Source organism: Macrobrachium rosenbergii, chromosome 16 (genome assembly GCF_040412425.1).
Source record: "Macrobrachium rosenbergii isolate ZJJX-2024 chromosome 16, ASM4041242v1, whole genome shotgun sequence".
In the NCBI taxonomy this organism is placed as follows: Eukaryota; Metazoa; Arthropoda; class Malacostraca; order Decapoda; family Palaemonidae; genus Macrobrachium; species Macrobrachium rosenbergii.
The window spans coordinates 18588657-18616225 of record NC_089756.1 but is presented as its reverse complement, the minus strand read 5'-3'; the positions used below and the strand labels follow the sequence as shown (position 1 = coordinate 18616225).

The window sequence follows — 27569 nt, the reverse complement described above, 5'->3', positions numbered from 1 at the left end:
TTCTGATACGGAGCAGTGTCCATAATGATCAGTGCTCTCAGGGATGTTTAATAATAGTTGCTTCTCAAACCATTTTTTAAATGTTTGACAGTTCATGGAATCATGGTAATCCCCTTTATTTCCAGACTTAGATCGGAACATTAACAGAGCACCAGGAACAAAACCATTTGAACATCCTGCATGCAGTTATAAATCTTCCACCTTTTCCGTTTTTGTGCGAGGTCCAATTGTTTCTTCTGTTGTCCAGCATTCTTCAACACGTATTTTGGTTGACCCAAGTTTCGTCGAGATAGATTTCCTGTCTTGGTCTTTCACTCTGTCTCTTCTCGTGTAATTCCCGTAGGAATTTGTTTCTTGAAGCTACGATGTCACTTCTTTCCATTAATGTACCTCTGTTGTTGTGATGTTTCTTGTATCAAAATCCCATACTCTTGATTAATGTCCACAGGGATGTTATACTTCCTGCAACGTTTTCAGTGGTTCTTTTACTTATGGAAGCAACAGATCAAGCGTCGGTAACTCTTTTTTCGTAAAATCCAAGAATTTCTCTTCGAATTGCTTCTTTGTCTAAGTTATCAATATTCCCAAATACAGGTTGAATCCGTGGATGTTGGATTGGTGACTATTTTTTTCACCATCACTCCTCCTTGCTTCTGATCTGATTTTTATAACCAACAGCAGTGAAACTTTCGTTGCCTCGGCGTTCTTCTTTAATGCATCTTCGATTAGCTCACTTTGATCCGTATCAGAACATGCGAATACGTTGTAGACAGTATTTCTGGCTTGACTGACAAGGCGACAGCTACCAGTAGGCCTACCTCTTGAGTCGGCGGAAGCGGCCATTATCTGTGACCGACATCATGAGATAACTGATGGAAGACAGTCCCTTGCACTGTAGCACAGATTACGGGGGGAGGGGCGGGAGAAAGTATTGGCTCCAATCAATCTTCCACTGCGTGATGTCACGTCACATTACCGTAATGGTATAAAAAATGAGAATAAAAAAAATTCCAATGAAACAGAAGACTTTACATACAATTTACAATGAAAATATAGCCTTTGGCATACTTCTAAGGTGTTTTGCAATTAAAAATCTGAACAATTTGGCACCATGGACGCTTACCACGGCAGCATCACTACAGGTTGATATTGTAATTTCGTTTATAGAGAGAGGGAAATCGAACAACATTGTCTTTAAGTAGGACAGACTTTAGTAATCAGATCGTTCCTATGGAAATACTAACCATGTTTGTATAATGATGGTGTGTGCCCAGCTTGAGTCACTACACCGTACTCGAAAGGAGGTTTTACCAAGCAGTGACTGTTTTGTTTTAATTACAGATCTAGAGTAATAGTAATTGATGAAACTGTTATTCAGTGTGTTTATGTACCTTTATTGCCAAATATATGGGTGGTGTCAAGCCAAACAGGCATTCTCCTTTCATTTTACATCATGGCAAACGTAGGATAGGTGTAATTATTGAAATAAATTGGATATATTCAAATAAGTTAGATATTTACTAATATTTCTAGGCTGAGACAGAGAATGCTATTTATTGTTTTGTTGTAATTATAGATATATACTTGAAAGTTACTACTACCTCCTTAAATCTCAAGTTTTGAAATTCAGGAAATGTAAAATACTTCGACAATAACTGCCTTGTAGCAACATGGTAATCTACCCATTTCCGTCTTTGCCTGAAAAACGTCGACCAAGGTAACTTGTTTGGTAACTGTGTTGAAAGTTTTGGCCCCCTCATGAATGTATTGAGTTGTGCTGGCGATTTAATATAAATGAACTCAATTTACAATTAAAGCGAAAAAAAAAAAAAAACTGGAAGTGAGGTGTTTTTTTTTTTCAGTTCAAATTAAGGTAGGACTTTTCTTTAGATAATTGACTTTCTGACTAAGTCGCGTGGATAACGATCATCACCCTGCACTTAGCTTGTTGGAGAGCCCACTAAGAAACAAGTGACAGAACTTGGTATTGCATTGTTGACCGTACCGCTTTGAGGCGACTGCCTGGTTGCTATGCATGCATCGAGGGCGAAAATGGTTTACTTCCGTAGGTTACGATTGAAGAAGCTTACTGGCGTGAAAGAAAATTGGTCAGCTTTGGCTCAGTAGCCCGAGTCAGAGAAAACGTACTCCTGGATTCAGCAGGGACTATGGTATTTGAGTGGTGCTGCTATCTTGACAAAATTCTCACAGTATTATCTCTTTTCAGGTGTGTTGTGGAATCCCAACTAATGGTGGAGTTACTTCATTGTTTGGGCATGAAACACAAGGGTGTATTTAAAGATGGGATTTTATCAATAAAACTACCTTTGTAAGTGTTTGGGTTTTAATTTTAACTCCCACACGTGAAATCAGATATCTTTAATTTGAAAGCAACTCTCGTCATATTATGATGCTATGGACATAGTGTTATAATACAATAAGTAATATGGACTGCCGACTTCACCTACAATAACACTGACTTGACCTTTCGACTTTTGTGTACGAACATTTTAATAGACCAATATGACAACTTACCACTTGCCAAAATTAGTTCACATCAAATTATAAATGGAATTGGATATAAAATCTAGGCCAAAGGCCATGCACTGAAACTTACGAGGTCACTCAGAACTTGAAGGGAAATAGCAGATGAAAAAGGTTTTAAAGGTGTAACGAGAAAAACCTCGCAGTTTCACTATGAAACTAGTTAGGAGAGGGTGGAAGACAAGAGAATATGCACAAAGTTACAGGAAAGAGACTGAATAAAGTTACAAATAGGGGTTGATGGCACTCTGCAAGGAACTTTTTAATGCCTACAGCACACCGCAAGTAGTACACTGACGGTACTACCCCCTATGGGGTTGCACTGAATTAGATGGGAAGATTAATGAAGGTTGTCATCCCAGTGCTTATGGCCATTCTACACCTGTCAATGAAATATGATAATTAAAGGTAGTAGGGGAGCATGCTAGATAAACATGGAAGTGAGGGAGTACAGGGTCTCTCAAGGTTCACCTTGAGAGACCTTGTACTTCCTCGCTTGTATGTCCTCTCTCTATCATGCTGTCCATCTAACCTATCACATTTCACTGACTAACGTAGAATGGCCAGAAGTACTGGGACGACAACCTTCATTAATCTAACCAATTCGGTGCAAACCCAATAGGGGGTAGTATCGCCAGTGCACCTCATGCAGTATACTGTTGGCATTAAAATTATTAACAGTGTCATTGGCCCTTATCTGCAACTTTATTCAGTCTCTTTCCTGTACCTGTGCATATTCTATTGTCTCCCACCCTCTCCAAAACAATTGTTTTATAGTGAAACAGAGGTTTTCCTCCCGTTACAGCTTTAAAGCCTTTTAAATCTACAATTTCCCTTTCAGTGTTGAGTGACCTCGCAAGTCTTAGCGAATGGCCTTTGGCCTGAGAGATGTGGTGGTGTCCAAAATGGGGTTGGGATTATGGGAACGGCTGAAGAAAAATACGTATCCGAGTTCACAAAAAACAGATTACAACAAACTGCAAGATCTTAATGGAAGCCACAATACTGACGAGAGAGAGAGAGAGCGTGATACGACAACCTTGGATAATGGGCACTGATAATGAACCAAATATGAAATCGGAGGAAATTCTGAGAAACCTGTGAACAACTCCTCTTGCCTCTAAACGAAAAATGGTAAAAATCTGACGACGGTGAATGTGCAGTGGCCTCTTGAGCAAAATATTTTTGGGAAGCAAAATTAACCTTTAACTCTGAATGGTATAAGTAACAAACTCCCCAAACCTTCGGCTCACAGCTACAACCCCTTTCATTCCTTTTACTCTACCTCCATTCATACTATCTTTCTTCTATCTAACTTTCCACCCTCCTAAAAATTGATTCAATGAGACGTTTTCCTCCCGTTACACCCTTAAAATCTTATACTCTTAATTTCCCTTTCAGTGATGAAACCTTACAGGTCCCAGTGCTTAGCTTTGGCCTAAATTTTATATTCCATATCCTACAAGAAACAACTAACCAGATGGGTACCCTACCATAGTTGTGAAAACGGAAAAATTACAAAGTTGCTCAACAGGAATGGTGATCAAGTCGGTCATGAACTTGCTATGAAGTACCTCAGTTCTATTAGTAACCCATCAAAATTTTGAAATGACATAAAATCCCTTACAATACAGTTAGCAATGGCAGCACAAAATAACAAAAAAGGTGGGTAAAAGGCCAGAGCAAATTTCTACATCTTTAGGACCACTTAGATGGACGCCAAGCAATGTTTAAACAACCACGTCAAACACATTTCAGCCAAGTGGGTAAGTGTGTTACATCCACATGGGTCTTGGGAGGATATACGACTTGCATCAACCATCACCGCTGACCAGTGTATTCTGGGTATCCATAAAATACATCCACTGTCATAAATGTCTCGAGTATAATTTTCATCAGTAATTAGCACATGGTTACGTGACCTAGACTGAACAGTTTCCACCTTGGACAACTAGCAGTAAAATAATACACGACAGTATTTAAGCCACTTGTGCAGATTCGACTGTCAGCCCACGGCACTTACAAAAACTAAGAGGAAAACTCTATTCTATAATAGGAAAATGTCCTTATCAATTACTATGCAGGCAGTTGCTCAATTAGTGGTCACTAAAAATAGTACAAAAATCTGCTCTTACTCGTAACTTCTAGGCTTGTTTTACAACGCAATGTATGGTGGTGATATTACTCAACATAAAATGTCTTTGAAGTGGTCCAAATGGCTGAAGAAATATAATTTAGGTAATTGACTGCATACTAAATCTAAATTGCAATACACTGTTCCAAGATGAACCAGAGAACTATTGGTCTGCCAGCCTGACTTTATTCTCTGGGAAACTACTTGAATCTATCATAATGACGCACTTAAAATCCAGCAATTTACTTTTAGACAGCTAACACGAATTTCATAATGGCAAATCATACTTATCCCACCTTTTACACTTTTTCCCATGCCATGTCCAGTAAATATGATAAAGCACTCCAGCACAAATGTAATAACGAAAACGGTAACTATAACCATTTGGCCAAGAATTCATAACTGTCATCAAGAGATAAATCTGGTAATCATTAAAATCAGTGACCCGTAACCTTCTACGCAATGCATATTTTAGGAAAAAGACTACACTAGCCTTATACAATGCAACAGAAGAGTAAAGCATTTAATATGACAGATTATAGAGTATACAGAAAAAAAATATCAAAATTAGACACACCAAACTAAAGATTAAAAATTGCAAGATATCAATGAACTAGCTTATTGAGACTGGGCAAATCATACAGGTGCTGATTGTTAAACAATGTCTTATAAGCTTTCCCAACTTTGTGTAAAGTCATTAAAAATGGAGACTCAAAACTAATGGGTAAATCAATTCAATTTCAAGTAAGCCTAAACTAATTCTGGGAACCATCCCAGAGGAATGTCAGAATGATCATAAGAAGTACAAGGGCCAGGGAATAGCAGTTATTGGAATTAATCAGACACGGCTCCAAAGGTGGATAAAACTCAATCTTACTCTCTGGAAAGGCACCAATGAAGAAGTCCCCTTACCTCAAGTAGCAAATAATCTGATCCTAAAACTCGGAAATGAAACTATAGTAAACTCTTCAACAGACAAAACAGAAACCAAATCCAGTACTGTAATTTTGAAACAAACTACCTTCTGTGGCTTTGAACACCACAATGAACCAGTTTAAGAACAGGCTAGCCAAAGTGACTGACATAGCTTTTTTTTTTTTTTTTCTCAAGGTCTCCTCAGGCGGACTTTTTACATTTTTGAGCTCTACTCGAGTAACTTGACAGACCAATTTTACATAAATATTTTGCAACAAAACGTGCAATGATCCTTAACTATTGTAGATTAAGATAATCAAATCCCAAGAATATTACTAAGTAGTTTTAAAACACCAGTTAAAATACTATTACGATACCTACTTTTAGCCATAAGTTGACACCCTTTTTGAGACTTACTGGTATTACTTTATAACCAAAGAAAACTCTACTTAGCATAGTTCAGCTATGGCCTCTCTCTCTCACTACAATTTTCATTAATTCAGTTATAAACTTCTATTGAAATTTCTGGAAAACCAAATTCTTAGTCAAGATAACAAGACTGTGGACATCGCGTGCATTACAATATGATTCCATTTTAACAAAAGTACTATACATGTACTTAAATATACAAAACCACTTGAAATTTGAAGATCAGCAAACATTTCCTTATTCACAATACAAATTGCATTTGTCAATTGCACAAAGTAATTAAAGAACAACAGTTAATCTGAAGATTAGCAAACATTTCCTTATTCATAATACAAATTGCATTTGTCAATTGCACAAAGTAATTAAAGAACACAGTTTTTTGTTTTACGAAACTCGAGACAGTAAACTGCTTTCTAGAATTCTGAATAAAGCTACAGTGTATGAGATGTATGATCATGAATTATGAAATAAAAATTAAAGAGGGCAATAGGGATGATCTGTCTTTTATGTCCTACAATCTGAAATATGGAAGAAACTAACGAAGCAAGACACTAAATATATTAAAAGATAAACACATTTATATACAGTAGTTTAAGTAGCATTATAAAGTCAACTCCACCTTATGGATAAAATCTTATTTCTATACTGCACAAACTTTTGAGTTAAACAAAATATTAATATAAGGAAATTAGGGGGGTTTTGATTTCAAATAACAAAACGGTACTTAAATGTATACCCAATATTATTACAGGTATAAATTAGTGTAGCCAAATAATTGGGTGTTATTTCTCCACACCCAACTTTTCTGGGAAGTACTTGTTTTCAGAGACCAAATAAAAGTACTTGGACAGCCACGTGGGAAGGATAGAAGATTAAAATGAGAACAAAGATGCTGTACATACTGAACCTTCATTCAAGATTAGGCTAAGGTAATCAATAAGCAACTCACTGTGCGGTATCCTTGTATGATGGTTCTGTCTATTACCACCGAGTCTTTGTCCTTTTAAAATTCTCAACTCTCAAAGGGAGAAGGTTTGAAGAGTTTGCTCTTAATGAATGTATTTCATCTCATTTAAATATATTGCAACTCCATAGAAATTTAACGGTTGAATAAAATGAAAACTAAGATAAATTTTTTTAAGGACCTGTTTCCAATAGCCTATAGGATATCCACTGGTTGAAAATTAGATAATGCCTTGAAAGATATGAATGGCTCTCCATTTCAAAGTTTCAAAATACAAGACCTGGACTGGAACTAGAGGTTGTTATTACTGACAAATTAGACTTCAATTACACAAAAAGAGCATAAAGGAAAAATTAGGGAAACATTACTGACAAATTATACTTCAACTACACAAAAAGAATATAAAGGAAAAATTAGGGAAACAAAACAAGTCGAAAGAACCATTTAGGAAGCAAGTCAATATCCAAGTGATACAGAGAGAAAACAATAGTTGCTGCTTTAAATAGGAAATACAGGGACTACGGAAATACAGGTATGAGAGCATCCACATCCACCAAACTGAGACAATAAACCTTTCGAGACTAACAGCACTATCGTATATCGATACGGGTAACTGAATGAAGACCTGTTTGAAATGGATTTCTGGGGAAAACTTCAACATAGAAGTGTAAAACACATCACTGTATAACTCAACATTTATAAATCCCAAATACTGCAACTAGCAGGATAGCTGGTTTGTATGGAGGAGCCACTACTGGTTATGGACAATATTTAAGATGTATGGAGGAAGACCAGTAGGTAAAAACTGATGAAAAGGCTGCAAATACTGAAGAGCCAAACAAAAACTGGACCGAGATGGTAAAGAGTAGCAAAATGGAAAAGTATACAGTAGTGTGGCCAGCAATGGGTCATGAGGTACAAAGGCCAGCCACGAATGATATGTATGAAAAGGTTCTTTTAGTCCGAGACAAAGTAAACTTAGGTCTAGATAAGGGTGCCGGAGGTTCCAAGTTGATGCTTCTCTTATTATTATCACTATTTTTTAAACGGTGTTATTTGAAAAACGGAGTAAAAATAGTCCTTTAATCAGAAAGCTCTCCAGAAATGGTAACTAATTCTATGCATGTCTTCTGATAGGTCTACAAACATTAGAAATTATTCCAACAAATAAACACTTGATCAAGTCACAGGTATTATGTTGCCTGTGCTGTACCACGACCAAGTCTCCAAACATAAAAATGGCTCCAAAATGCATAAAGAGAACAAGCAGTCCATACTCATATAAATGCAGCAGAACAAGTTTAAGTGAGAATCAGCCATTCACTTTCCCTGATCAAATATGCTGACATGTAGTTCAATAACACAAAAGGGCAGCAATCAATCAGATACTTCACTAATGGGGGGTGAATGCATACAAAACGCCAGCAAGTTTAAAAATTTGCCAAGCACATAGCCACACGGCTAGGTAATGTTTTACTCCATAGGTTAACATGAGACAACTGAGCCAATTTCATAACTTCCACAAGTGGAAGTTCGACTGCTGTGTGGGAAAGAATCAAAAGCAGGAAGCAATACCACCAGGACCAAAGGCTAAAATAAATCTAATATTGACAAAAATCTTATTCATATCAAATACCCATAGAAGACAAAAAGAGGTACCCAATACCTAATATTCACTCCACAATAGAAAGCATTGGAAAGAAAAGAGGAAGGCGAAGGATATAACTTGATGGAAGTTATGTTATTGTTCTGCAAGCCAAACAGAGTAAAACTTTTGAAGCACACCAGGGCAAGAATGTCTAATGTGTGAATGGTCTGTCCTAAGCAAAGAATCGGCATAAATTCCTCAATAAAATAGGGATTTCATACTTGGCCTACAATGACCAACCTGGGAGAAGAGGCTTAATGTTTACTTTGGAAAATGTCATGTTTCAATTATCTATCTGGTACAGAAGGAAAAAGTCAAGAGATTTAACTTAAGTGCATTATTGCTATTGAAAATTGAAAAAAATATGATAAAAAAAAAGTTTTATATATACTTACCCAGTAATTACTTAGCTAAGAGTTTCTACTTGGATGGCAGCTAAAGTTTTGAAATTCGCGGTGGTGATTCTTTTGTTTTGTGTAGGTGACAAGACCCCGCCCACTTTCGGGGTAAGAGAGAGGCACAACTAAGCCAATAGATCAATTTATTTATGCATAAAAAAAGTCCATGCGCGGGGAGGAGGGCGGGCTTCATCTGTAATTACTAGGTATGTACTGTATAAAACTTTATCGTAAAAATATTTTTATATAAGTAACTTACCCAGTAATTACTTAGCTGATTCCACACTGAAGGTGGTGGGGAATCATGGACGGTAAAATAACAATCTACATATGAGAAGTTAATGACCTAAAACAGGCTAACATTGACACAATGTTTGTTGTTTCCTTACCTGGTGAGAGAGCTGCGCAGATAATTACTGATTTTGGTTGGCGCTCATCCTGACCTGTAGAGACATGACGGTATAGTCAGAGTCGTCTCTATGAATGTGGGATATTCTGCAGTGAAGGAGTGCTCCGAAGGCCGACAGAACATACAGCAGGAACTTTGTGACGAAGGAGAATACTGAAGGTCAACAAAGCTCATATCATTGTCCCTGCCCAGGGGGCAGTACCATAAAACAACAAAAACCAGCATTAGAATCACCTACACCATAAAAATTAACATGACCACTATCCGGCACTAAATAACTGGTGGGCACTCCACTGTTGTACCCTCCTGGCTTCCCCAGAACTCGACACCACGAACAACGCGAAGAGCTAAATATCTAGGAAGGGATACTTCTCACACTTCCTCCAGCCACGGACATTGGTCCTAGGGTACTGCAGTTTTCGTAAATAGTTTCCACGTCCCGCAGATGGTGCACTGCAAACACCGACTTGCTTCTCCAATATGTTGCTTGAAGAATGGAGGATAAGGAAAGATTGTGCTTGAAAGCTCTGATGCAGCAACTGCCCTAACATCATGAGCTTTAACTTTGATGACTTTCAAGTATTTTCCTCCAATTGGGAGAGAGATTCAATAATAAGATCCCTCAAAAAAGAAGGAAATGGCACTCTTAGATAAAGGTCTAGAGGGATTTTTGACTGAGCACCAGAAATTAGAAAACTGCCCTCTAATTTTCTCAGTTCAGTGCAGGTAGTACCTGAGGGCTCTCACCGGGCAGAGCACTCTTTATTCCTCTTGTGCCTAAATATCAGGTAGGCTCTTCATGGTGAAAGAACAAGGCCAAGGGTGTGAAGGGTTCTTGTTCTTCGCCAAAAAACTCAATAGGAAGGAACAGACTGCGTCTCCGTTTGAAAAGCTCATCCTTCTGTCAATCGCTTGAATTTCACTTACTCTCTTTGCAGTGGCCAGCACTACAAGAAAAAGCCTTCTTAGTTAAATCCCTCAGAGAGGAAGAGAGCATGGGTTTGAAGCGCTCACTTGATGACCACTTAAGCATCACATCTAGGTTCCAAGTGAAATTCTCCTCCTTTCTAGATCCGGTGGTGTCAAATGACTTAATTAGGTCTGAAATATCCTGATTAGCAGAAATGTCGAGGCCTCTATGACAGACAACAGAGCTGAGCATTGATCTGTAGCCTTTTATGATGGAAGAAAACTTTCCTAGGAAAGACCTCAAGTAAAGAAGAAAATCTGCTATTTGAGGGATAGACGTCTGGGAAGATGAAACTCCGCTTTTTCTGCACCAGGTCCCAAAAAACTTCCGCTTTGCCTGGTAGAGCTTGTTGGAAGAGGCATGTTTACATTTAGCAATAGCCTCTGCTGCCGATAGCAAAAAACCTTTCACTCGTACAAGTCTACTGACAGTTGAAAGCCTCGTAGTGCGGTTGTCTGAGAAGACTTGGAATAGCAGGGAGGAGCCTTGGAATCTATAAGGAGATCCAGAAGGTCTGGGAACCATTTCTTCTGTGGCCAAAGGGGGCCACCAGAGTCATCCTTACACTGCTGTGAGAGCGGAACTTCTTGAGAACTTCCGTTATCATTCTGAAGGGTGGAAAAGCATAAAGGTCCAGATTCAACCAATCTTGAATCATCGCATCTATTGCCCATGCGAGAGGGTCCAGAACAGAGGAGCAGAACAGAGGTAGAGGGTGATTCTGAGACGCTGCAAATAAGTCTAGGGTTTGTCGTCCCCATAATCTCCATAGGCTGGAGTAACCCTATTGTCTAACGTCCATTCCATTGGAAGGACTTTATTCCGGCGGCTTAGTTCATCCACCAGGACATTGCATTTGGCTTGGATAAACCTTGTGACTAATTGGGTTTGGTTCTGGCCTGCCCAGCACAACAGACCTCTTGCTATCTCGCACAGAGAGAATGAGTGCGTTCCCCCTTGATGTCTCATGTAGGCCAAGGCTATGGTGTTGTCGGCATGTACTGCGATCGTCTTGTTGCAGACTTCTGTTGCAAAATAACTGAGACCCAGGTGAACCTATTTTAATTCTCGTAGGCTGATGTGAAGCTGTTTCTCCTTCGGGGACCAAATTCCTGAGATTTCTCGGTTCCCGAGGGGTGCTCCCCAACCCAGACCAGAGGCGTCGGAGAAGTAGTCTAGGTTGGGGCTCACTGGGAGAAGAGATTTCCCCTCCATCAATCTTTCTTCAGACTTCCACCAATGAAGGTCCTCCTTTATCTCTGCTGTAGTGGCCTCATGTGCAGTCTCCCCAGTCTTACAAACTGCTCCAATGAGGCCAGTGTGCCTAAGACTCATCCACTGAGTTGCTGCGCACAAATGAAGGGCAAGAAACATGTCCACCTTCCTCCACTCTCTTGGGGGACGGCAAAGCCTGAAAACTCTGAGTCTATTAGAAACCCCAAACAGTGTGTGTGTTAATTAGTTGCGATTTCTGGAGATTCAATAAAAGTCCTAAATCTTGAGTCATGCGAACTGTCTTCTGTAACTCCTCCATGCACAGATCCTTCATGGGAGAGTGAAGTAGCCAGTCTAAATAAAGTAAGATCTTTACCCCTGCTAGATGCAGCCAACCTGCCAGAGGAGTGAGTACCCTCGTAAAAACTTGTGGGGCAGTCGAGAGGCAGAAACAAAGAGCTCTGAACTGATAAACTTGCTCCAGAGGTATTTCCTTGAATCCTTGTGAATAGGGGTATGTTGGGCACCGGTCTCCACCCCACCCTGAAGACTTGGGCACTACGATGAGTCGACTGTAAAACCCCCTCAACTTGGAGTTCCTGACTAATTCTATGCCCTTTTTGCTGATGACAGAGGAAACCTCTGAAGGGCCGAACACCTCTCCAATCCTTCGGAGTAAGCCGTCAAGGCGACAGAGTGCTGGTCAAGGGAGGCTTCTCCCTGAAGGGGATAGAATAACCCTCCTTGAGTACTTTGATTGCCCACTAGTCCGCCCCTCTTGAACTCCATCTCTCCCAGAAGAGAAGGAGCCTTGCACCCACTCGGGCATGGAGGACTGAGGTTTCACTTGATGACTTCTTGATGGCTCGGGATGTGAACCTAACTGATTCTCTGGGCCTAGATCGAGATCTCTTCCTGGTCCCCCGAAAGGGCCTAGACAGCAGAGGAGAAGTCCTGGTGGGTACTGCGGACCAATCTGTCTGTCGCTTCATCGACTGTCAGAGGACCCTGGGTAGACTTCTTATGCAGGCTAGAAATAATCTCACTAAAGGTTGTCTGTGGGAAAAGATGATGCTTGTCCAGCAGAGAAAATAAAAGCGCTGACTTTTGGGATGAAGTAACACCTTTAGACGTAAAGGAAACCCAAAGTTCCCTCTTCTTGAGACACCCATTGTGTATAGCGAAGCAATCTCCTGTGAACGGTCCCTGACGGCTCTGTCAGTGCAGGAGAGAAAACCGCTAAGTTTCGAAGAGTAATCAGGCGGAAGCAATGGCTCTTGAATTTTCTTGCTAAGAGAGCCTAAACACCAGTCCATGAAACTTAAAACTTTAAAAGTCTTAAAAAACTTTTCAGGTGGTGGTTCATTTCTTGTGCCGAAAAGAAGACCTTCACTTTTCTTATCAAACTTGTCCATAAGGACATGCACCGATCCCCCTAATTGGGCTACTATCCCTACCACCATATTAATTCTGTTCAAATTCATTTTCCCTGCTGGCAAAGCGATCGGGCTCAGAAGTGTGAACATCAGGAGCAGGAGTAGGTGGTTTAGGAGTATGTACTGATACAGGGAAATCAAACAATAGGAAGAGATACAGCAGGAATAACTACATAATTAGATTTATGAGTCGTCTGACTAGCTAATTTCTTGCTGGCTTTAGCAGCTACCTTCCTTTTGCGATCTCTCTCCAATTTATTCAAATGTGAAATCAATGTCTTCCATTTACATTCGCTGCAATCCCTGCATTTGTCCCATGTCAAATCAATAGTACAAACTTACCCTCTGCAATCTGTGCAAAGGGTATGAGAGTCATAGGTAATTTTTGTTAACTGGGTACTGCAGCATTTGCTGCAATACCAGACTCTGAAAGAGCTAATGTCTGACATACTAGCTATAGTCTCCCTAACATACTTGGTCAAAAGGGGGGGGGACACCCAAGTCGCTTTTTCTAAGTTGCTCGTGGATTGTGGATACCCTTTCCTTCCTAAGACCTTGACCTGTTATAATCCTCCTTGGTATTTCCTGGTTTTGTTTCTCTTGTAAACAATGGAGTTTAGCGCGAACTCTTCTTTTAGAAACATTACCAGCATAAATGAAGATCTGTGATCATAAATTAAATGAAATTTAAATATTAACTATCACCAGGAGGCTGACTCTCCCACCTTTAAATTGTCAATTCATAATTTTGGACTTTTTTTTCACATCACTTCCAGTAATTATTAGGCTTGTTTGTCCTCTTTTAATCAGTAGTTTTTCTTTTGTCACTGTTTTTTCTTGCACTTTACATATTGTCAAGGTTGTTTAACAATTGCACAAATGTCATTTGAAAAATAATCTCTGTGCATTGGAAATGCTCCCTCTCTCTCTCTCTCTCTTCCTCGCAGATTTCTTTTATTTTTAAATGCAAGTATAGTATTTATTAATTTTCATTATTTTATGCCATAGTTTTGCTATGCTTTATTATTTTATTGTTTGAAGTTACATTGGTCTACTTTTAGGAATTAAAGGGCTAATTAATATATTATTCATTTGTTTGAGAGCTGATGCTTCGTTTTGGGGAAGTATCCATTGTTCCTTGTGTTGACCCAGGATTAATCCTTTAATGGAATGGGTTAACCCAAGGCTGCTGACCAAAAACTATAATTGTTTCTTCCTCACCATCGCCTTAGGGTAAACGCAGGTATGGCAGCACGTGCGGAAAGCGGTGTCACATTGTCTTAATATTTTCATATTCTATTTTTAACAATATTATTATTATCATAAAACTGCCCTCAGTTATAATGAGATGTGCCTCTTAAAGACTTTTTTAAAGAATCGAAAAGGCGTCTTCAATAGCCATATTTGCACGAGGAAAGTAGACTTGGCATCGCTCTTTCACCCCGAGACCCTCCTTTGACCAAGTACGCTGGGTAGACTATAGCTAAAAAGTCACAATCAAGAACAAAAATCCAATCAAGAAAAAACAATGCCAAAAGGCTATCATACAAAGAATACTTCACCGGATGGGAAGAAACAACAATTTTCGAAACCAGGCTGTTTAGTCAACACAGCATGCGGATGATACAAGCGGTAGAAACAAATTGATCTATTGGCTTATTTGTTCCTCTCTCTTAACCCGAAAGTTGGCGGGGTCTTGTCACCTACATAAAACAGAAGAATCGCTAACGCAAATTTCAAAAGTTAAGTTGCCATTTGAGCAGAAACTCTTAGCTAAGTAGTTACTGAGTAAGTTTGTTACATAAAATTAATTCTTGTTACTGGAACTTGATTTATCATTTCAGATGTAATATAAACTGTTATTACTTTAATATAATTTGTAGCACCTTGATAAACTACAGTGTAGTACAGTACTGAACCATTATTACTCAATTTTTTTTCAACCCACCTAGCATGAGGGGCATATCAAAAGTGAATATCAATACAACTTCAAGTTACAGAATTAAAAATCAATAGTAATCATAACCTTTTAAAGCACTGATACATCTATCTAGTGGTTTCTTACAAATCATAGGAAAAAATTCTGCCTCATGGGCTCCCATGTCATTTACAATAAAAGAAAATATAATACGTAATAATCTTTCCAATAGATGCTATTGCACTACACAAATGAGAGATCTTGGAGTCTGCTGGAGGTCATGTCGATGGCCATCTGTTTCTCTCAGATCAATGTGGCATCCCTCGGCACTGACTTCCTGCAAACAGACACAGTTACAGAAGATTACCATTATCATAAATTATTAATAAATTGCAGCTTCATTAAAACCTTACCACTATGAACTGTAAATGTGGAAGATTCTGACATGTAAATTTTTAAGGGATTTTTGTCTAAAATACTTATCATTTGCTGATGACTGACATTTGGGCCTTTGCATAAATACTGTTCTATTTTTATATGTTGTATGTACTGTATTAGATTTTAAAGGGCTGTACCTAGACTTTGAGGGGTGACTCTTAAATAATGATGTGTTAAAGAGAGTATCCAGTTCTCAGACAGGCTAACATTACTCAACACAGCCTTTATTTGTTGATGATTCTCATAAGCCAACTGTAATTTTCTTCTGCTTTAATTCATTATTATCCATTTCAGTATTCTACCATTTATCCATTAAAATGGATTTCAGAGATGCCACTACATTCTCTCTACACCTACAATTGATGAACATGCAAGGCACGTTGAAAATATAAGCAAGAATGAATGAATGAAATAGGATCATATGGCCTGGTTCTGGGGTTGGGTTGGGTCGTCATTCAGCATAAAAAATACAAGGAACAGACTCCCATAAAGAGGTATTTATCCAGGATACATCTTCATAATGCATCATCCTTCACCATATCAAATACACCTCACTGCTTAGGTTCAACAAATATGAGGTTTAGAATTCCCCAAGTACATAGAGTACTTGGACCTCCTCCTCTTTGACCTATCTGTAAGTCCTGAACTTGTACCAACCAGTACACATCATCTATCCCCCCCCCCAAAAAAAGCATACTCCTTAATATCATAAACATCACATATTAGAACATATTTATTAAAAGGAGTAACCTAAGCAACTTAAAACTGATGGCCTCTAATTTCCTTTTTGTGTAAGGCTTGCAATATTATCACTAAATACAACCGAACTCAAAATACCGGTACTTAACAATGGGTCTATTTTCAGATGTCAACCAAAAATATGGTAATTCAAATAAAATAAAAAATAAACCTTAAGGGGTTTTGCAACCACTTCAGAACATACTACTCCCTTCAATATTATTGTTCTGGAAACAGCAAATTTTGAGAGTCTGATGTTAGCTCCTCTTCAACAAAATGACATTATGATAAAGTTTTATATATACTTACCAAGCAACTACATAGCTATTACGTTTCATTTATCGGCAGCTTAAATTTGAAAATTCGTGGTAGCATTCCAACATTTTGGTGTGGGTAACTTGCCCCGCCCACTTTCGGGGAAGGATAGGTACAACACTACTAATGAGGCCAATTCATTTATGCCCTATGCCCATGAGAGGAGGGAGGGAGGGCTTTGATCATGTAGTTACTTGGTAAGTATATATAAAACTATATTTTATCATGTAGTTACTTGGTAAGTATATATAAAACTTTATTTTATCATAAATATGTCATTTTTATATAAGTAACTTACCAAGTAGCTACACAGCTGAATCCCACATTGACAGGAGGTGGGATGCATGGGCATGTACTACTTAAAAACACCATGAATGGAGATGAATTCTGAAATAGCAAGCAGTTAACACTGATAAAATGTTTGTTGTAACCTACCTGGTGAGAGCGCTACAGTAGGAAAATACTGTCTCTGACATGGCTCATCTCGACCGTAGTGGCGTGGCAGTGAAGCCAGAGGCACCTCTACATCAGTGGGCTTTGCAGCCGAAGAGTACTCTGATGGCTGCCAAAGCATACAATAAAACACAAAAAGCCCTTGCCCTGGGCGCAGTACCAAAATAAAGACCATAAAAACAAGTTACACATACACCATATAAAAAACCAGTTACTATAACCCATTCATAACAAGACACAACAAATGATGGGTGCTCCAGGCACTCGGTACCTCAAAACTTGACAACCTAAATTCAAGGCGAGTGGATACAGGAATGTGAGAATACTCCCTATCCTTCCTTCCCCTACACCATGCCAGCCACAGATAATGGGCCAAGGGTACTGCAGTTCTCATAAACAGCTTCAATATCATGTAGATAAAAATTCGCAAACACTGACTTGCACCTCCAGAAGGTGGATTGCAAAATTGCAGAGAGGGATAAATTCCGCCTGAAGGAAAGCGACGTTGCTACTGTCCTAATTTCGTGGGCTTTAACCTTGTAAATTGGCAAGTCTTCCTCTTGAATCTTAATGTACAACTCAGAAATCACGTCTCTCGAGAAGAACGCCAATGCGTTCTTGGATAAAGAACGGGTAAGATCCTTAACTGAACACTAAAGGTTAAGAAACGCGCCTCTGATTCTCTTAGTTCTCTCCAGATAATACTTTAATGCTCTTACAGGACAAAGAGCTCTCTCTTGGTCCGTAGGACCTAAAATGTCCGTTAAACCTTTGATTGTGAATGAACGGGGCCAGGGAAAAGACGGTGTTTCATTCTTTGCTAAGAACCTCATAGTAAAGCAACAGACTGCGTCTCGTGTGAATCCTACATTCTCGCTCAAAGCCTGCAACTCACTAGTTCTCTTAGCAGTAGCTAGAACGATTAAAAATAGTGTCTTCCTTGTAAGATCCCTAGAGGATGCAGATTGAAGAGGTTCAATGGGAGGACTTGCGAGCCATTTTAAAACAACATCTAGATTCCAGGGTACAGAATCTGACCTCTCCTGTTTTGAAGTGTCAATGATTTGATAAGGTCACCAATGTCTTTATCAGTCGACAAATCCAGACCTCTATGTCTGAATACTGGGTTGAACATTGCTCTGTAGCCCTTGATCGTGGTTGTAGCTAATCCTTGTGGAGACCTTAAAAATATAAAAAAAATCTGCTATTTGCGCTACAGAGGTAGAAGTAGATGATACATTGTGTCTTCTGCACCAGCTGAGGAATATTGTCCACTTATTCTGGTATGTGTTGGAGGAAGACTGGCGTCTACATCTTGCAACTGGTTCCGCAGCTGATCTCGAAAAGCCTTTCGCTCTGACATGCTTCCTGACAGTCTGAAGCCTGTCAGAGTGAGAGTGGATAGTCCTTGATGGAACCGGTCAAAAATGCATTTGCTTGAGTAGATTTCGTCACTGTGGAAGCAGTCTTGGGAAATCTACCAGGAGACTGAGATCTGGAAACCACTCCTGTGGCCAAAAAGGAGCTACCAGAGTCACTGACGTGTTGTCGTGTAGTAGAAATTTGTTGGTTACGTCTCTCACCATAATGAATGGTGGAAAGGTGTAGACGTCCAGGTTCGACCAGTCCTGAAGCATCGCATTCGTTGCCCACTCGAGAGGGTTCGGGGCTGGCAAGCAATACAAAGTAGTCAGTGATTCCTCGATGTTGCAAATAGATGTACCAACGGCTTTCCCCACCATTTCCACAGGTGGGTACATACCTGCAGATTCAGTGTCCATTCCGTGGGTTGGACCTGTTTGCAATGACTAAATTCGTCTGCTATGACATTTACTTTGCCCTGTATAAAGCGGGTGACAATCTTGGTTTGGTTTTCTTGTGCCCAGATAAGAAGATCTCTGGTTGCTTGATACAGTGAAAAGGTGTGTGTCCCTCCCTGATTCTTTATGTAGGCCAAGTGGACTATAACTGTGGAGTTGAAAGTTGCTGTTGCAAAGTGCTGAAGGGCTAAGTGTATTGCCTTCAGCTCCTCCACATATGAAGTTCTCTCTCAGATTGTAACCATGTCCCTGAAACTTCCTTGTTTTCTAGCAGAGCCCCCCCAACTCAGACAGATGCTTCTGAATATAACGTGAGGTTGGGGCTCAAGGGGGTGTAGAGATTTCCCTTCTGCAAATCATCCTGTTACAAGCCACAACCAAAGGTCCTCCTTGATCTCGGGAGGGATGGGGAAAACAAACGAGTCTGGAAGAATCTGGGTGGACTGGAATGTAGAAATATGCATCCTGCATGTCTATAGTTGCCATCCAATCCCCTTAATGGCTGGAATACAGAACTGAATGGGTGGTTTCCATTTTGAATTTTATAGTTTGAAAATAGAAATTCAGGGCACTGACGTCCAGGACAGGTCTCCAACCTCCCGATGACTTTGAGACGACAAACAGGCGATTGTAAAACCCTGGCGTGCTGACATCTTCAACTATTTCAATGGCCCTCATGGTGAGCAGAGACAAGACTTCTTGTGACAGGGCCAAATATCTCTCTAAGCCTAAAGAGTAGGCCGCCAAGTTGATAGGAGAGGCCACTAAGGGAGGATTCTCCCTGAATGGGATGGAATATCCTTCTCTGATCGCCTCTAAAACCCAAGATTCTACATTTCTGTTTTCTCACTTGCTCCAAAAATGTAGAAGCCTGGGCCCCCACTGGTATATGGAGGATAGTATCCTCACTTGCAAGAAGAAGGTTTGACTGCTGATTTCTTGATTCACTGAACGGATCTAGAATATGCTCAAGAACAGGGCTGGAACCTTTCTCTACCGCTTCGAAATTCCTGCTGTAGAGGTGAAACCATTCTGGGTGCAAAAAATGAAAAAGATGAAGAATGTCCAAACTCCTTTGGATGTTTGGTGGACTAAGCCAATAAATCTTGAGTACATTTCTTTTGCAACTCCATGGCGATATGCTCTGCTATGGCACGGGGAAAGAGACTATGCTGCCAATAAATCTTGAGTAGATTTCTTATGCAACTCCACTGGAATATGTTCTACTGTGGCATGGGAAAGAGACTGCTGAACTAAAGGAGCAAAAAGAAGTGTGCATCTCTGGGAAGAAGTGACCCCTTTAGAAGTGAATGAACACCACTGTTCTCATTTCTTAAGCACTCCCACCGCGAACAAGGCTGGCAACTCCTGGGATCCATTCCTGATCGCCTTATCCGCGCATGAGAGCACTCCCAGCCAGTTCTATATTCTTCGCTAAGGTGCCGACAGTCCAATCTAGAAAACCTAAGGTCTTGAAGACCTTAAGATATCCTTCGTCAAACGACTGAGTTCTGAAGTTGTGAATAAGATCTTGGAGGAGAAAGCAGATCTTCGCGACAAATCAATCAAACTGGGGAAATCCCCTTGGGAGGAAGCAGAATACGACAAGTACCTCCTCTTAGATAAACAAGAAGGGGGAGCGCAAAATACCACTTTCCCCAGATTCCTCTTTTCTGTCCGCCAAATCTCAATGCCTGACAGAGCTTTCTTTGACGATGACGACAGGACCATCTTAGGGCAGCCCAGAAGCTTCCACAAGCTGTCTCATCATAAAAGTTAAACTAGCGAAGATGGAGTTGCTGGTGAAAAGAAGTCCGCAAAGCAAAACAAGAAGTACTTCAAAAGATAAGTGTAGGCTGAAGAAGGCTGATCCTGTTCTATGTCCTCTTTTTTCAGACGAAATTGGTGAAAAGAGCCAAATCCTTGGGCTCATGAGTCACTGTTGGTTTGAGTAACAGATCTAGAATACTGTCTAAGCGTTGCTCAATTGGTTCCAGAGAAGGATCCTGAACTGAATGAGAAGTGGAGTGTGGTGCCGGATGCCTGGATGAGGTTGGCGCCAGCTCGGAAGGGGAGCGAGTGCACACTGATGATGGCCCATGAACTATGTGTTGATCTGGTCCCACAGGTACATCGGATCCTCTAGATCCCACTGTGTGCTTGGATCCCACAGATCCCACTTGGTGAATGGATCCCTCAGATCCCACTGGATGAATGGGTTCCTTGGATCCCGATGGTTGTTTGAATCCCTCCAATCCCACTAAATACCTGGATCCCTCAGATCCCACTACATGCCTGGATCCCTAAGATCCCACTACATGCCTGGATCCCTAAGATCCCACTACATACTTGGATCCTTATGATCCCACTAAACTGGATCCCTTGGATCCTACTGGATGCTCGGACCCCTTGGATACTGAAGCACGATGTACGTATTTCTTGGAGACCCGCTTGGGTGACAAAAACTGACACTGACACAGACAATGCAGGTGATGCATTAGACGGATCATCCCAAAAACTACATGATGGTTTGGGACTGATCCCGATCTCTGGTCCACTTGAACGGGGTCGGAGATTCAGAATCAGCCGCGGATATTGGCCTTTTCAGTGGCCTGGATGCACTTTCAAAGCGCCAACTTCACTTCTGACTCGCTTTGCACTTGGATTCGTCAGATTCTGAATCCGAATCACTCGATGAAAGGGCACAAACTCTGATATGGACGCTTCCAGTGACTGTCTGCCGAGTCCTGGAATCTCGAACAACAGGCTCGGCTGAGGGGCGACTACCCGTGGGCAAACCCCACCGACCTTCCTTGAACTTACGGTTTGCCTCCTCCCAGGTTTAGGGGTGTTCGACAGGGACCTTCGTCTAAGGGTGTCGGTGGGACGAGGAGCCACCTCCTCCATTGACACAACACTTGCACCATGATCACTGGCACTAAACTTATCCATAAGGCACCCTCACTAAAGCCCCTATTTGAGCTACAGTGTTAACTAAGAGACCAAATTTCTGGTCCATTCTGGCTTCCAGACTGGCGATAGCATTGGGTTCAGAAGGTTGGAAGCTGGATAATAGAGCCACAGGTAAAGTCGGACGACTGGTGATTTGGGAAAATGCAGTTACAGAAGTCAGAAGGGCATGCAAAACAGGAGAACCCTGATTAACTGAACTCTTAGCTTCTTTCCATCGTGTGTTCTTCTCAAGCTTACCTAAATAGCTAGTCAAAGTTTTCCATTTCCCCTGAACCCACTCTTTGCATTCGTCACAAGTCAAGACTCTAGAGCAATTTTGTCCTCTACATTGAAAACAAATGGTCTGAGAGTCATATTTAATACAAGTAAGTCTGATATCACAGCCTTTGCTGCAAAACCCACTGCTAGCAGAACTAGAGTCAGAAACCTTAATAAGAGGCAAAAGTCCATGCTAAACAAGCTAATACAATTAGCACAATCGCTAGCAAGACAAAGAATACTTCACCACAAACAATGAAAACCAACAACCACGTTAAGCTGTCAACTGGCAGAAACGAATTGGGCTTGTTAGTAGTGTTGTACCTATCCTTCCCTGAAAGTGGGCGGGGCGAGTTACCTACACCAAAATATTGGAACGCTACCGTGAGTTTTCAAATTCAAGCTGCCGATATGGAAATAAATAGCTAAATTTATGTAGTTACTTGGTAAGTTACTTATATAAAATGAGCCGTTGTGGGGAGGCTGAGGTGATAAAATCTTTAAAATTTGCTATTTGTTCCAACAATGATACAAAAAGCTCATCTTTATATGGAGATTTATCCTTAAGGGCAAGGAACAGTCATGTCTTTATGCCTGTTAACGCACCACTTTGTGCTATTGCTTTCAGGGTCACAGGTGAGCAGCTTTTGTTGGCATTTGAACCTCCTCTCTGGGCCTTATACAATTTTCATTATCCTGTGGTATGTTACAGGGTACCAGCTATCATGCCCACAGCAATTTTAGCCTTTCAAATTTCCATTCACTTTGATTTACAGCTACTGCAGATACTTATCTATATGGTAAACAATTTTATTGGCCTTTGCACTCGGCACAATACTTTTTAGATCACCAACGCCATGCTCTGCAGTATTGCTTGCATGACACTTTCTCTGGTCAAAGGCATTTATCACCCAATGGAAGTTCTGGTACCCTTTTTCCTGATATGTATGTACCAAAAATAACAGCCTTTGAAAGCTACATACAGATCAACACATCGTTATAATATCACTCTAAAATATCCTCCTAAGCTTTCTTGCAGGTTCATGCCTACTAACTATTTGTACATACCTTCAAACAAATTTGTTCTTAGCTTACAAATATCTCAGAACCCTGTTACTCACACAAGTCAGCTGCGAATGTTACACCCACAAGCTTCAAGTTGTTATAACTCAATTATTTTCTGTGCCATCAAATAGTATAGTTGAAATTTTATATTGAAAAATGTTTCCTTAACATAATAAGATTTCCGTGGTTGATCATATTCCTTCCCATGAAAAACTTAGTGCCTTTCTGTCTAGGTGCTTTCTAAACAACTGAATTTTCACTACTCCAATTTTATTTACAAAATACTTTGTGGACTTTCAAAATATGCTTTGTAAATTACTTGTGCATAGCATTTGAGAAAAACCCTTTTTTTTTTTTATTAGGCTAAAAAAACTTTCGATACAGTATGTCTCTCTATGATGCTCATACCTAAAAACCAAAATACTGAGTAGATGATATTTCAGTAATTTGTTTAAAACCACTGCTTTTGTTTACATTGGCTATTTTTTACATTTATCTGATTTTCTCAGATAATAGGCTCTTTTCTCAGCAGAAAATTCAGGCCAGTTTGCCACTTGGCAAATGATTATGACAGATTTACAAAATGTAAGATTTAAACTGGTCCATACCGAAATAATTGTTAACTCTAAGAGAGCAGTGTCTCACTCTCTCTATGTTTATAAAGACTGCTTACTTATGGTTGTTGGCATATTTACCAATTACATGGTTGTAGGCCTCTAGCCTTGTAAGAACATAAGACTGAAAATCACTGTAAGCAAAACAATGCACTGGTTACTGGAAAGGAGTTAAAAGGTGATTGAGGGAGCTAAGTACCCTGATGTGATCAATGGTTAATTTTTGGAAAATGTAAAGCATTCTGTTACCTTACGGACACTGCACTGTGAAGCCGATGTTGAGAGAGCAGTGAGGAGAGAGAGAGAGAGAGAGAGAGAGAGAGAAAAAAAAAAGGCTGCATCATGGATGAAATGGAGAAACAATGTTATACTACTGGTAAAGGTGTGTCCACAATATAGTAAAACATGCCATCAACACATTTTGATAACTTGTCACACCCATAGCACAAGTTGAAAACAAACCAACAATTGTTAAGTGGAGAACTTATCTTTGATAAATGCTGGATAATCATACAAAACACTGGTTATGAATACCATTGACTTGTATTCAATCTGTGTGCAACAAGTTACCTACATGTTAATGACATGTTTTGCTGTGGTGTGGACACACCCCAAAGTAAACATACCAGTATTATAGAGAGCAGAAACTTGTGATGGTTACATAAGGCCTAAACTATATGCAGCAGAAATAAAAACACTGACAATGAAAATGTTAGATATCTTGGAAAGGTGGACCATAGAATGTTACAACTCATAGCCTGAGTCAAGTAGGAAGACTATGTATGGAGAAGGGTGGATAGATGAGACATAGGCTAAGTGGATGAGAGTTCAAGTAGACAGGAGACTGGATGGAGATCAATGGAGAGTACTCATTTTGCGTCTAACCCCATAAAGGGGAAAACCAATACAACCACATTTATGGTGATGATAGGCCAGATACAAGATACTTAGTCAAGACAATTAGCCTTGTGATTAAACAAGCCTAGGTTAAAATAATTTTGGTGAAACATGATAATGACAAAGACTTGTGCTTGGGAACCATTTTACCTTGTCTGAATATACTTTACATAAACTAACTTATTTAGGAAATTACCCTTATCAAAGTCAATCTACTGTACAGAACTAAAGGATACCAACAGCAAAACCATACATTTTTTGAGTACTGTTAACCCATGACCATAGCCAATGGTGGGGATTTACAGATTCCTACCAGACCACTTTTACAGCTAACCTACAAAGTTAATAAACATAATGACACATTTTTAACTTTAATACCAGCCCTCAAGCATAAATGTTGAAAAAACTTTAAATATCTTGGAAACTTTAAACCTGATAGATTTTGGTATGACTCAAGCACATAAAGGAGACTTGAGAACAAAGCAACAAAATTTAAATATCGAGATCTGGTGCAGTATAAAAAAAAAAAAAACTATGGTATCTAGTTTAAAGATTCCATGGCAAAAATGCAAACTATTTGCAGCCACACTTTTACTACACGTATTGCTGCGCCAGGGGCATCCAACCCTCTGCCAGGTCAGGGTACAACGCCCTAGATAGGTTATGTTAAAGAGTGGTTTGGTTGGGATGAAGGTAATTCTACATAAAGAGTTCCGCATGGAGATATTGCTTATCAATCAAATTTTCTGACCAACACAGAAAAGGGTGTAGCCTATGTAGCCTAATGCGATAGAAGGTAATAATCCTACAGTTGAGGGTCCAAATTCACTGAACTACATAAAGTCAAGATCAGCACACAGATTCATCAAATATTTATTGAATCATGGAAAACCATGAAAAAATGAGCAGTTTATTTGCTTAAAGAAGCAGAGACTAAAAAACAAGGGGAATAAAGGGAGAACGTAAATAAACAAAAACATGTCTTAGGAGATACGGACCCATGGAATTTTGAGAAAATCGTAAATCTCTGCTTCTGTAAGCAGATAAACTGCTAATTTTTTGGGTAATTCTTCACATTAGCTCCGTGCCCGTTTTTACCTTTTCAACTGGTTTTTTCTACACTTTTAGGGCTTCTGATACTGGCGGTGCATCTGTATGTTGTCGGCTAAATGAAATGTCCCTTCACCGTGTTTAGTACTGGCCAGGGGGGGGGTACCCATACGTTTAGTACTGGCCAGGGGGGGGGGTACCCATACGTTAACAAGTTATTGCACTTGCCAGACGGGATATAAACCGTTCGAAACAGACGTAGCCGTGCTCTGTCTTGTGAAGATCGCGTATGGAAACCCCTTGTTGGATGGACTTCGGGGTTAATTACAGGTTAATTACACTCGAGCGCCAAAAATTAAAAAAATTCATAATTAGCAACCAAAAACTGTAGAAAAAGTCAAGTTATAGTGCCGTCGCCGCCGCAGAGCTACTATATAGTTCTACCATTTTTTCATATTCATTTAAAAAGTAGCTGTGGGAGAGCAAGAGCCTGTGTCAGGTTCCTACCTGCTTCCTAAGAGCTCACTCCATAAAATAAAGTAAGAGAACATTTGAGTAATTCACCGTCTTTTTTTTATGTTTTTACGTTCATCCCTATGGGGCTGGTACCCGACATGGCGTCCAACAGAACTTTTGTCAAATTACCCGGATAGATCCCTGTAGAAACTCTGCGATCTCGGCAAACGTTAATGAGCCCAACGTGCGCAAATCATCTACAAAATGATTACCAATTACATGCCTAGAATACCTTGGCCTACTGTGTGAATAGAAACAAACCAGCAGCCTACGGTAAAATTTTATAAGTTGCCAATAAGACTCCAGCCAGGCACTTTTTCACGAAAAACCATTTTGGGTTTTCCATGCAAAAATGGTTAGGAAATGATAGGGCACTAAAAGAGCCGAAAAATACCAACCTAACGTTACATAGGGATGATTACTGGTTACAGTTTTGCCGTATTAGCTATGGAGGGGCGGGGAGGCCGGTATTGTTTTACCTTATAAGTCATTATTTGATAAATTTTTTATTTATCATTTGCGCATAGTGTTTATGGGGATCAAAATAACGAGAATAAAGAGCTGTTTTCAAAAATGTAGGTTACAATTTCATATTGTGTATTGGCAACTTATAAAATAATACCGAATCGCCTATACATACATGGACAACCTGTAGTAGCCAGTGTGTTAGGCTAAAGCCTAGAGGTTCACGAAGTCATGGGGCAATACCTGCGATTTTCAAAATGTGGCAATAAATTCCTATCTTACACACAGAAGACATATGTAATATAACGTTACATAACAGATGAAACTAATATTATGTATCCTTATGCGTTTTAGCAGCCCATATCCAAGTCACAGAGCTTGGCTAGGCCTAGGCTAACGGTTCTCACATCAGTACGCATTTACTAAATACAGGTATAATTAACTTTACATTTCGTATCTAAGACCTTATAAATTACTTATGCCGTGTGAATTTTCGCCTACATGTTCATATATAACTTAAAATTAGATCGAAATTAACATCAACTCACCCCGGGTACACGGACGACAACTACACCAGGCGCCATCTTGCATTGGAGATTCACCGAATCGCCGGATACCAGGAACCACCACAAAGCAGATATTTATTTGCGTTTTCATTTCCGTTCTATGCATATTTATGTTAATTTAGATTTTTATGCTTAATGTATTTTAGCCTTAGAGATAGATAAATCCTTTGTAAAGGAAATTACCAAACTTTTCCATCAAACATTCTACTAGGGTTTTGTGTGACGTCAAGAGTGACGGAATGACGGACGAGAGCTCGAGGAATGGAGGAAACATCACTGTAAATTACCATAAGTCTGCTATTGTAAAGAGAGATCGTACCTAGTGGAATAAAGTTTTCACCTTAATGTCTTTGCTGGTGCAATATTATAAGAAGCAAACATGGAAAGTAATGTCGGTTATTTACATTTGTCATTTTGTTAC

The 27569-nt window shown here is 39.8% G+C and overlaps 2 long non-coding RNA genes across 3 annotated transcripts in view; one reads left to right on the top strand and one right to left on the bottom strand.

Moving 5' to 3' along the window:
* LOC136847141 (uncharacterized) overlaps window positions 1–2333 on the top strand; it is a 68786-nt gene extending 66453 nt beyond the window's left edge. For both annotated transcript variants that reach the window (XR_010855630.1, XR_010855631.1), the window contains exon 3: window positions 2228–2333. This is a non-coding gene — a long non-coding RNA (uncharacterized lncRNA). The remainder of the gene's footprint in view (window positions 1–2227) is intronic.
* LOC136847140 (uncharacterized) lies at window positions 2327–27569 on the bottom strand. The gene is made up of 2 exons (XR_010855629.1): window positions 27131–27569; window positions 2327–15317 (listed from the first exon to the last, which is right to left on the bottom strand). It is a non-coding gene; the product is annotated as an uncharacterized lncRNA (long non-coding RNA).